This window comes from Leptodactylus fuscus, chromosome 6 (genome assembly GCF_031893055.1).
Source record: "Leptodactylus fuscus isolate aLepFus1 chromosome 6, aLepFus1.hap2, whole genome shotgun sequence".
NCBI lineage: Eukaryota > Metazoa > Chordata > Amphibia > Anura > Leptodactylidae > Leptodactylus > Leptodactylus fuscus.
In genome coordinates this window covers 164,707,357-164,718,629 of record NC_134270.1, presented here as the reverse complement: position 1 = coordinate 164,718,629, position 11,273 = coordinate 164,707,357, and positions in this window count along the sequence as shown.

Below are 11,273 nucleotides of genomic sequence, written 5' to 3'. Positions count from 1 at the left end.
GTAAGGAGAGCAAAAGATAATGAGAGAGAGAAAGAAAGAAAGAAAGAAAGAAAGAAAGAAAGAAAGAAAGAAAGAAAGAAAGAAAGAAAGAAAGAAAGAAAGAAAGAGAAAGAAAGAAAGAAAGAAAAAGAAAGGAATAGAAAAGAAAAAGGAAAAGAAAATCTCTAGATCAACAAGTTGGTAGATCTCTAGAGGTATAAAATTACAAAATGGGCAATGAAATAAAAAACAAACTTGAAGCATCTATCTATATCTATCTATCTATCTATCTCCGATCTATCTATCTATCTATCTATCTAATATCTACCATACATATCTATCTATCTCCTATCCATCTATCAGGGCCGGCGTTGGGGGGGGGGGGGGGGCAATTGCCCAGGGCCCCAGCACTTGCAGGACTCCCCGCTGATGGAATACTTTCCCTATTAATATAGGTAAAGTATATGCCACAAGGACACTGTGTAGCTGCAGCGGCTAATACATAGCAGCCAGCGCAGGAGCTGAAAGTACTCATTCAGGAAGCTTCATTCAGCACTCTTAGGGCTCGTTCACACGGGGGGGTGGGGCAGATTTTGACCATATTTTGACTTGGGGAGCCAAGTCAAAATATGGTCAAAACCCGCCTGCCACGATGTCGCGGTCACGGCTTCCCCCACCCCGGAGTCGGCTCAAATGAATGGGACTGCTATGGTCGAGGATGACATTAGGCCGAAGCCTCTCCTGGCGGTTCTGACAGATACACACCTTGTTTTGTAGAGAAAACGGGCAGCAGCCTGAATTCTCAATCTCCTTGGGATGGAAAGTGAGATCTGCAGAGTCTCTGAGTATAGAAGCAAACCTAGAAACTTCCTCCGGGTGGATGGTGTCACCTTTGATTTCTCCCAATTGATTAGCCACCGTAACCTCTGCAGGAAGGAGGTGGCTAACAGAAGATGACGTTGGAGGACTGGGAGTGACCGAGCTTTTATAAGCCAGTCGTCCAGATAGGAAATTATGAACAGGCCCTAAAGCCTGAGAGCGGCAGCGACTGGAACCCCCACTTTGGTGAAGGTGTGAGGAGCGGATGAAATGCCGAAGGGTAGAGCAGCAAACTGGTAATGCTCCATGTGACCGGGTATCTGGATGGCAATCCTGAGGAACTTCCTGTGTGGTTGAACAATGGGTACATGCAAGTAGAAATCCTTTGATCTAGTGTGACCCTCGCCTTGCCCAAAGGAGGGACCTTTTCAAAGGCGCCCTTCTGAATATGCTCCCAAATGGAGTTCTCCAAGATGGACTGTGGGGCGACAGGGAGAGGGCGAGTTGACACGAAGCGGTCTAGAGGTGTAACCTCTCTCGATGACTTGAAGTACCCAGGGGTCTTGAATGGAAGTTTGCCACTCAGGATAAAGTGGGAGAGTCGGCCTCCCACAGGGATGTCGGCCACAGAGAGCGAGCACCCGTCAAAAGTTAGGCTTCTTCTTGGGGTCGTCTCTACCACGACCATGTCCAGAGACTCTTGGCGGAATCTTGAGCGCCTACCTGGCTGCGGTCTGGGACAGGAAGAGCCATGACCTCTACCAGAGGGTCCTCGTCTTCCTCTTATAGCTTGGGGTAATGATTTGGCTTTAGTGTCCGCCAAACCTTCCATCAAATTGTCCAGGGCATTCCCACAGCCTGCAGGCTCGAATGGAAGGGCACACAAGGCGAACTTCGAGGCTGTGTCCGCTCTCCAGGGCTTAAGCCAGAGGGGTCTCCAGGCAACAGTGGATAGTGCCATGCCTTTAGAAGCTACCTTTAACTGTTGAAGGGAAGCCATGCCCAGATAATCAGCAGCAATGTACAGGGAGGAAATTGATGTGAGAGAATCTCGTCCTTAGGGACCCCGGAATCGATATCTCGTTCCAGTTGTTGAAGTCAGGGACGAAGACTGTCAGCCACAATGGTGGAGGATGTGGCCACCGAAGATTGCACAGAGCAGGCCGAATAACATTTCCTGAGGGTCCCGTCCACGCGTCGGTCCAGCAGGTCTTGCAAATTAGAGTCGTCTTCCAGAGGTACCACTGTACGGCAGGAGAGCTTCGCCACGGCCATATCAATCTTAGGTGGGGGGCCCCATCGATACAGCTGGGATGAGGATATCGGATACAGGGTTCTAAATACTCTGGAGGCTAGATGAGCTCTTTCTAGATGTTTCCATTCCGTTTCCATCAGCCTGGCTAGAGCTGTATCCACATGGAAGGCCCTCTGCCCCCTAGAGGTGGATGAAGAGGCTTCTCCATCAACATCCTAGTCGCCAGACCGGATGGACTTCAGCAGTTTCCTTATCTTATCCATGGGGAGTATGGGTCTGCTGGAATTTACATCCTCGTCCAAAGAAACAGTTTGGTTGTCCATGGTTAATCGCACCAGCGATAGCAAGGACAAAGAGCGCCTATCAGTGCGCTGTTTGTTGGCGATGTGGGAAATGGAATCCCTGATGTCCTTCAGGGAATGTTCTTGTAATGGAAACAGAAAGAAAAAAAGGGCGTCCAACGGCTAAACGGTCAGGAAAAAAAGAAAGAAACTCACCATGAAGTCTTTTACCCAGACAATAACATCTGGAGTAGAAATGTTCTCGGGAGGAGGGCCTCTGCTAGAATCTACAGTATCTATCTATCTATCTATCTATCTATCTATCTATCTATCGTATCTATCTATCGTATCTATCGTATCTATCTATCTATCTATGTATCTATATCTTGTCTATCTGTCTAAAAAACGGGCAGTACTCCAATTCAGTAAAAACAACTGTGAGCTTTTATTTAGCCTATGTGCAGTGTTTCAGTCCATTCAGTCCATAAAACCAGGACCTTTTTCAAGCATGAAGAAAGTCCTGGTTTTATTAACTAAAAGGTTAGATATGGGCTAAATAAAAGACTGCAGATTTTTTTTTTACTGAATTGGAGTACTGCCCATTTTTTCTTATAAGATATCTAGATAATAGAGATAGATAGATAGATAGATAGATAGATAGATAGATAGATAGATAGATAGGAGATAGATAGATAGATAGATGATAGATAGATAGATAGATAGATAGATAGATAGATAGATAGATAGATAGATAGATAGGCAGACAGATAGAGTGTTGGCCAAATGTATTGGCCCCCCTGCAATTCTGTCAGATAATACTCGTGTTCCTCCAGACAATGATTGCAAGCACAAACTCTTTGGTAATATCTTCATTTATTTTGCTTGCAATGAAAAAACACAAAAGAGAATGAAAAAAAGTCAAATCATTGATCATTTTACACAAAACTCCAAAACTGGTGCGGACAGAAGTATTGGCGCCCTCAGCCTAATACTTGGTAGCACAACCTTTAGACACAATAACTGCGCACAACCGCTTCCGGTAACCAGCAATGAGTTTCTTACAAGGCTCTGCTGGAATCTTAGACCCTTCTTCTTTGGCTCCTGCTCGCGGTCCCCCCTGAGATGTGAAGGGGGCCTTCTCCAAACTGCCACCAAGAGATCTCTCCTCCTCCCCCACAGGTGTTCTATGGGATTCAGGCCTGGACTCATTGCTGCCACTTTACAAGTCTCCAGGGCTTTCTCTCACCACCATTTTCTAGCGCTGACCTGAAGTGTGTTTTGGGTCATTGTCCTGCTGGAAGACCCCTGACCTCTGAGGGAGACCCAGCTTTCTCACACTGGGCCCTACATTATGCTGCACAATGTGTTGGTCGTCTTCAGACTTCATAATGCCATGCACACGGTCAAGCAGTCCAGTGCCAGAGGCAGCAAAGCAACCCCAAAACATCAGGGACCTCCGCCATGTCTGACTGTAGGGGGCGTCTTCTTTTCTTTGGTGGCCTCTTTTTTCCCTGTAAACTCTATGTTGAGGCCTTTTCCTACTTTTGTCTCATCTGACCAGAGAACATTCTTCCAGAACGTTTTTGGCTTTCTCAGGTAAGTTTTGGCAAACTCCAGCCTGGCTTATGTCTCTGGGTAAGAAGTGGGGTCTTCCTGGGTCTCCTACCATACAGTCCCTTCTCATTCAGACGCTGACACTGGATAGTACGGGGTGACACTGTTGTACCCTCGGACTGCAGGGCAGCTTGGACTTGTTTGGATGTTAGTCGAGGTTCTTTATCCGCCATCCGCACAATCTTGCGTTGAAATCTCTCGTCAATTTTTCTTTTCTGTCCACATCTAGGGAGGTTAGCCACAGTGCCATGGGCTTTACACTTCTTGATGACACTGCGCACGGTAGACACAGGAACATTCAGGTCTTTGGAGATGGACTTGTAGCCTTGAGATTGCTCATGCTTCCTCACAATTTTGCTTCTCAAGTCCTCAGACAGTTCTTTGGTCTTCTTTCTTTTCTCCAAGCTCAATGTGGTCACACAAGGACACAGGACAGAGGTGGAGTCAACTTTAATCCATTTCAACTGGCTGCAAGTGTGATTTAGTTATTGCCACCACCTGTTAGGTGCCTCAGGTAAGTAACAGGTGCTGTTAATTACACAAATTAGAGAAGCATCACATGATTTTTCAAACAGCGCCAATACTTTTGTCCACCCCCTTTTTTATGTTTGGTGTGGAATTATATCCAATTTGGCTTTTTGACAATTCTTTTTGTGGTTTTCCATTGAAGACAAATTAAATGAAGATAATACCAAAGAATTTGTGATTGCAATCATTTTCTGGAAGAAAATGAGTATTATCTGACAGAATTGCAGGGGTGACAATACTTTTGGCCAACACTGTAGATAGATAGATAGATAGATAGATAGATAGATAGATAGATAGATAGATAGATAGATAGATAGTATTCAGCAGCTACTGGAGCTATTTCTGACCCCAGGTGATTATTACTGTCTATACTGGAGTCATGCAGGGTCTCTTCCTCCTCCATATAGTCACTTATTGGACTCAGCGGTTTGCTAATTACCGTCTATCTGACCTATGACCCCGCTCAGTGAGGGGCTATGGACATATCTCTGAGATTAAGTATATTCTCCCACCAGGGTCCCTAAAGCTGGAGTATACTGGCAGAGCACCATCTACATACACAGCACAGGGAATAGTGTCCTGCAATAACTTGACCCATGATACAATCTAGAGTAACACTGAGGTCCAGTACATAGAGCAAGACCGGTTCCCGATTATCTGGGTTCCCCTGATTTGCTGAAATGTTTCATTATTGACAGTTTTATGGGGCGTGATTACTAATGCAACGAGCTCATCATGAAACCTGCCTTTAAAATCAATGACATTCTACAGCAGGAGCTGAGTCAGTCAGAAGCGTCATGTGATGTAAATCTCTGAACAGCGCCAAAGATATATACGGTCCCAGATCGCTGCAAAACAAGCAATGTCCCCTTTAAGAAGCCAAACATTAGATCTTAAAGGGCAAACAGCAGCCGATTTCTAAAGGTGCGAATTCTGCAACGCTATTTTTGCCTAAAATTTAGGCCCCCTCATCTCTGAGCAGCAACACATTTAAGTCTTGGGGAAATCCCATTGTTTCATTTGAATGTAATCTTGGGGGCGCTGTTGCATTGATGTCTATGGAAAATACCATCCGCAGTTAGTGGAGAAAGATGGTACTGCAAGTGCCCGAATGTGAAATGTGATTCTTTTGTTTAATGGAGAATGTCCATTGGAATGCTCTGCTCCATTCCAATATTTTTAGAGGAGGTTCTACAAAATTTGGAAACGGAACGAAACCGATTGGATCAGAAGACCTTTGAACTGCATACTCAGTCATGTGCATGAAGCCTACGAATAGACTAACACATCTGCCAATTCTGTATCTTTGCAGCAGTCCCCTCATTTACATCAAAAACAGGATTCCGATATAAGAGAACACCCCTATAGATAACACCTCTGACCCATCACTGCACCCACCGCTGAGGAGAGACGGTGTCAGAGTTTATCTCCTCCATCTCCCTGCACAGAACATGTCTAGAAAACTCTCCCATAGACCTCAAGGAGTTGATCAAGGCTATAGTTGTCTATGGCCATGGGTGTGCTGTAAAGCAGATCACTAAATGCTGTAAAAAGGCAGGATGGCCGCCCCAATGATCAACTAGAGGAGGACATTAAACTCAGACAGCTGGAAGGGGACATTAAACCTCCAGCTACTCCCACAGTTTAAGTTCCTCCCCCAGTGACCCAATTGCTTAATTTCCCCATCCAGTTTGACAGTACAGTAGCATCATCAATAGCATATTCGGCTAACTCCCAGCATGACACCACGCCACCGACTAGATCTCCACCTCGACATCCTCAACTCCACCAACTGGATCTCCTCCTCCAGTAATCTCCAAACTTCGATCTCCAATTCCATTGATCTCCTAACCTGGATGTTCCACAACTTCATCCTCTGCATCTTCTATGTGCCCAGGTACATGATCCGACCCCCTCCCAACCCCCACCTGTACTATCATACGTCTCAGAGGAGTTATAGGAGGGTCACTGGTGCAGCCACAGCTATCATATTGCATAGAGGAGTTATAGTAGGGTTACTGGTGCAGCAGCAGCCATCATACTTCTCAGAGGAGTTATAGGAGGGTCACTGGTGTAGCAGCTATCATACTTCTCAGAGGAGTTATAGGAGGGTCACTGGTGCAGCAGCAGCCATCATACTTCTCAGAGGAGTTATAGGAGGGTCACTGGTGCAGCAGAAGCTATTATACTTCTCAGAGGAGTTATAGGAGGGTCACTGATGTAGCAGCTATCATACGTCTCAGAGGAGTTATAGGAGGGTCACTAGTGCAGCAGCAGCCATCATACTTCTCAGAGGAGTTATAGGAGGGTCACTGGTGTAGCAGCTATCATACTTCTCAGAGGAGTTATAGGAGGGTCACTCGTGCAGCAACAGCCATCATACTTCTCAGAGGAGTTATAGGAGGGTCACTGGTGCAGCAGAAGCTATTATACTTCTCAGAGGAGTTATAGGAGGGTCACTGATGTAGCAGCTATCATACGTCTCAGAGGAGTTATAGGAGGGTCACTAGTGCAGCAGCAGCCATCATACTTCTCAGAGGAGTTATAGGAGGGTCACTGGTGTAGCAGCAGCTATCATACTTCTCAGAGGAGTTATAGGAGGGTCACTGATGTAGCAGCTATCATACGTCTCAGAGGAGTTATAGGAGGGTCACTAGTGCAGCAGCAGCCATCATACTTCTCAGAGGAGTTATAGTAGGGTTACTGGTGTAGCAGCAGCCATCATACTTCACAGAGGAGTTATAGGAGGGTTACTGGTGCAGCAGAAGCTATTATACTTCTCAGAGGAGTTATAGGAGGGTCACTGATGTAGCAGCTATCATACATCTCAGAGGAGTTATAGGAGGGTCACTGATGTAGCAGCTATCATACGTCTCAGAGGAGTTATAGGAGGGTCACTAGTGCAGCAGCAGCCATCATACTTCTCAGAGGAGTTATAGTAGGGTTACTGGTGTAGCAGCAGCTATCATACTTCTCAGAGGAGTTATAGGAGGGTCACTAGTACAGAAGCAGCCAACATACTTCTCAGAGGAGTTATAGGAGGGTTACTGGTGCAGCAGAAGCTATTATACTTCTCAGAGGAGTTATAGGAGGGTCACTGATGTAGCAGCTATCATACGTCTCAGAGGAGTTATAGGAGGGTCACTGATGTAGCAGCTATCATACGTCTCAGAGGAGTTATAGGAGGGTCACTGATGTAGCAGCTATCATACGTCTCAGAGGAGTTATAGGAGGGTCACTAGTGCAGCAGCAGCCATCATACTTCTCAGAGGAGTTATAGTAGGGTTACTGGTGTAGCAGCAGCTATCATACTTCTCAGAGGAGTTATAGGAGGGTCACTAGTACAGAAGCAGCCAACATACTTCTCAGAGGAGTTATAGGAGGGTCACTAGTGCAGCAGCAGCCATCATACTTCTCAGAGGAGTTATAGGAGGGTCACTGATGTAGCAGCTATCATACGTCTCAGAGGAGTTATAGGAGGGTCACTAGTGCAGCAGCAGCCATCATACTTCTCAGAGGAGTTATAGTAGGGTTACTGGTGTAGCAGCAGCTATCATACTTCTCAGAGGAGTTATAGTAGGGTTACTGGTGTAGCAGCTATCATACGTCTCAGAGGAGTTATAGGAGGGTCACTAGTGCAGCAGCAGCCATCATACTTGTCAGAGGAGTTATAGGAGGGTCACTGGTGCAGCAGCAGCTATCATACTTCTCAGAGGAGTTATAGGAGGGTCACTGGTGCAGCAGCAGCTATTATACTTCTCAGAGGAGTTATAGTAGGGTTACTGGTGTAGCAGCAGCTATCATACTTCTCAGAGGAGTTATAGGAGGGTCATTGGTGCAGCAGCAGCTATTATACTTCTCAGAGGAGTTATAGGAGGGTCACTGGTGCAGCAGCTATCATACTTCTCAGAGGAGTTATAGGAGGGTCACTGGTGCAGCAGCAGCTATTATACTTCTCAGAGGAGTTATAGTAGGGTTACTGGTGTAGCAGCAGCTATTATACTTCTCAGAGGAGTTATAGGAGGGTCACTGGTGCAGCAGCAGCTATTATACTTCTCAGAGGAGTTATAGTAGGGTTACTGGTGTAGCAGCAGCTATTATACTTCTCAGAGGAGTTATAGGAGGGTCACTGGTGCAGCAGAAGCTATTCTACTTCTCAGAGGAGCTATAGGAGGGTCACTGGTGCAGCAGCTATTATACTTCTCAGAGGAGTTATAGGAGGGTCACTGGTGCAGCAGCAGCTATCATACTTCTCAGAGGAGTTATAGGAGGGTCACTGGTGCAGCAGCAGCTATTATACTTCTCAGAGGAGTTATAGGAGGGTCACTGGTGCAGCAGCTATTATACTTCTCAGAGGAGTTATAGGAGGGTCACTGGTGCAGCAGCTATTATACTTCTCAGAGGAGTTATAGGAGGGTCACTGGTGCAGCAGAAGCTATTATACTTCTCAGAGGAGTTATAGGAGGGTCACTGATGTAGCAGAAGCTATTATACTTCTCAGAGGAGCTATAGGAGGGTCACTGATGTAGCAGAAGCTATTATACTTCTCAGAGGAGCTATAGGAGGGTCACTGATGTAGCTATCATACTTCATAGAGGAGTTACTTTCACTATCGGCTTCAGTGAGTCGCCCCGGCCTCTGTGGATTTACGCAGCGAGCAGGCCGAACACCAGGGGCGGCAGAACCTTGAAATAGGGGGGTTTGTTGTGACGCCAGTTGGAGTTTCGGCTTGGGGTGAAGCCGGGCAGTGAAGTCAGGGCCTCTGGGGATAGGTGGTGACACGGTGCCAGATGTTATACCCTCCCCAAGCAGGGCAGGTCCCAGGGCCAGATGATATAGGTGAGGACGGAGATTCTCAATATTCTAAGTGTTTCTCACACTAGTTAGGAATTGATGGTCCTATGACTGCAGCTCCGTCCCTGCAAGGTCTTGTCTCACCTCTGCAGGTCTCCTGTGGCAGCAGCGCACACCCTGCACTCTGACCTGGAACTCAAAGAGAGGCTGACTTCCTGTCTGTAGCTCCACCCCTCTTCCTAAATGGGCAGTGTCTGTGGAACCGTGTGTGCTAACAGTTTGTCTGGGTCTCACTGTACCTTCACAGTACACAGTATAGATCACATAAGATGCCATTTGCAGTGACTCACTCTGGGGGGCGCTGCAGCTGCACCATCGTATTTCAATCACCATATAATATATAGGCTTTATATCATCTAGTTCTTGGTTAGATCTGATTTTGGGAAAGCTGGGTGATGGCTCCTATGGTAGTTGAAACATAAATTGTCACAAACGACGATTTTATTTATGTGCTTCACCCATGACATTTTCCCCAAAAAGCGTCCTAGGAATGGGACTATTGGCTCAGCTAGATTTATTGTAATTTATGTCAGAAAATGGACATAGATGAGGCTGGAAATCTACGCCAGGTTTGAACTGGCACAGATTTTACTCTATATGCATGGCGTGTGTGGCCTGGCGGAGGGTGCACGACCTGGCAGAGGATGCACACTTGGCCTGGGAAGGGTGCGCGGCCTGGTGGGAGGGTGTGCGACCTGGTGAAGGGTGCATGCACGGCCTGGTGGAGTCGTGTGCTTTGTCATAAATGAAGTGCACCCTCTGCTGGCTCAAGGGATACAAAAAGACCAGTCCTAAATCTCCCCCATAGATTTGTCCTGTTTCCTCCTACACAGTAAATGTTTCCCTGTTATGCAGGGACCCAGCGCCAACTCATGTAATGCAGTAAAGCTAGAGAAATGTGCTGTTCAGGAGTCTGGGAAAGCTGAGTGAACATTCCTATTTCAACCAGAACATCAATCATAGGGATGTCCAGTTTTACCTTGAAATCTCTATTGTTATGCAGTGATTTGTCCTGCACATGTGTATAGTGAAGTGGACATCGAATGTATTGGACCTGCTGGACTGGCTAACTGTCAGCTCCCAACCCATGATGGACCTCATCTACTGCACTGACTGGACTGTTAGTTTGCTCATAGCCAGCTACCTACTGGGCCTCATCTGCACCGACACCTTTGTTATTTGCTGAGTGACACTGAATACGTTCTGGACTGCAGTGATCATCATGTCACAGATCACCACTGGATGAAGCCTCATCTCAAATAGGGTCGCCTGCCCGGACCTTGTCAGCTGGGGCACCAACATTAACATCATCATCAACTGGAGCCTTGTCTGCAGACGCCTCCTACTATGGATGGCCACCACCTTCACCCACCTCACCTGTATAGTGAGTGGCAGTGGTCTAGTCAGCTGGCTCATTGCCAACAGCGATCCCTTAACCAGGATGACAACCGCCATTGAGATTATCATCGCAATTGCTACCTACAGTAGCATCATCAATAGCATATTCAGCTAACTCCCAGCATGACACCACTCCACCAACTAGATCTCCACCTCGACATCCTCAACTCCACCAACTGGATCTCCACCTCCATTGATCTCCTAACCTGGATGTTCCACAACTTCATCCTCTGCATCTTCTATGCGCCCAGGTACATGATCCCCACCCCCACCTGTACCTCTCCATCATGAGTTTTCGTTGTACTAATTTGGTTTTCTCTATTTTTCAGCTTGGACTCAATACAAGGAGGTGACAAAGCCAAAATCTGCCTGACAAGAACCCAGCAGGTGCCCCAGACCTCAAGGATCCAGGGTCTTCACATCCCTTCATCTCTGAGGGCATCAAAACGCCCAAAATTAGTAATATAATACAAATCTGTTTAATTTAAAATAAAAATCTGTCTCATTTCTAAGACATCTTCCCACCCCGTGATTTACTGTATATA